This window comes from Grammomys surdaster, unplaced genomic scaffold (genome assembly GCF_004785775.1).
Source record: "Grammomys surdaster isolate TR1022 unplaced genomic scaffold, NIH_TR_1.0 62, whole genome shotgun sequence".
NCBI lineage: Eukaryota > Metazoa > Chordata > Mammalia > Rodentia > Muridae > Grammomys > Grammomys surdaster.
Window position 1 is genome coordinate 4,372,812 of NW_021604564.1, and position 1,335 is coordinate 4,374,146.

At 43.8% G+C, this 1,335-nt stretch overlaps 1 pseudogene; it reads left to right on the top strand.

Annotated features, from left to right (window-relative positions):
• The first annotated feature begins 803 nt into the window (after nucleotides 1-803).
• On the top strand, nucleotides 804-1,302 carry LOC114618761 (annotated as a pseudogene).
• The last annotated feature ends 33 nt before the right edge of the window (nucleotides 1,303-1,335 follow it).

Consider the following 1,335-nt stretch of genomic DNA (forward strand, 5'->3'; position numbering starts at 1 on the left):
GAAGCCTGCAAAAGGCAGAAGGAGTTGGGGAGGCAAAGGAGGAGGGTAGGCAGAGCGGGGAGACCACTGGGAGAACAAGGCCCTCTAAAATGACTAAGAAAAGCTCATACAAACTCGCAGAGACTTAAGTAGCAAGCACAGGGCCTGCACAGATCTGCACAAGGTCCTCTGTCTATATACCATAGCATTCTGCTTAGTACTGTTATGAGCCTCCTGAATGTGGGTCTCTGATTCCTGTGCCTTCTCTCAGAGCTCTTTGGCTTTCCTGTTGGCTTGGCTTGTCCAGCTTTGATATGATAGCTTTCATTTTATCTTATTGTATTTTATTTTGTTATGTTTTGTTGTTAATTAATAGAAGCCTGTTTTTTTCCTAATGAGAGAAAGGGAATGGATCTGGATAGGAGGGAAGATGGGAGGAACTACAAGGAGTAGAGGGAGGGAAAACTGTCTATGGTAGAGATGTATATGTGCATGGAAGACCAGGTGGAAAAAAAGAAACAGAAGCTGCTTCTAGAAGAAAATGTATTCTTAATAACAGGATAATATACGAGAACATCAAGTGGTTTGCTGTGACAGTCCAGTACAGGCTCAGAGTTGAGCAGGAAAGTAAAGCAGATGCCAAGACATCAACAACATGCTTGTCCATCATGGTGAGTAATCCGATAGTACCCCTCAGGCAAGGAAAACACACTAAAAGCACGCTGTAACAAGATTCTCATATTTTAAAAGGTTATTTGCAAAGCAGATAGAGAAGTTGAACTGGAAGCTTGAAAATCATCGCCTTTTCTCAGGCTGCCGGAAAGATGCCGGACATTCAGATGGAGCATGCTTACCAAAAGCAGCCTATAATCTTTCAAAACGAGAAGTGTGTTTTGCTGGGAGAAACTGGCAAGGAAAAACTCCTCGGTATTACAAAAACATTGGTCTAGGATTCAAGACACCCAAAGAGGCTATCGAGGGCACCATCAATGTCTCCATCCGAGGTCGGATCCTGCCTGGTATCGTGACAAAGATGAAGATGTCATCCACCGGGACTATCTCCATTACACCCGAAAATACAGTCGCTTTGAGAAGTGTCACAAGAACATGTCTGTACACCTGTCCCCCTGCTTCAGGGATGTACAGATCGGCGACATCGTCACTGTTGGAGAGTGCAGGCCCCTGAGCAAGACTGTACGATTTGATGTGCTCAAGGTCACTAAGGCTGCTGGCACCAAGAAGCAGTTTCAGAAGTTCTAAGGGGACTCTGGCCAATGCCCTAGAACAAATAAAGTTATTTTCCAACTACAAAAAAGAAAGAAAGAAAGAAAGAAAGAAAGAAAGAAAGAAAGAAAG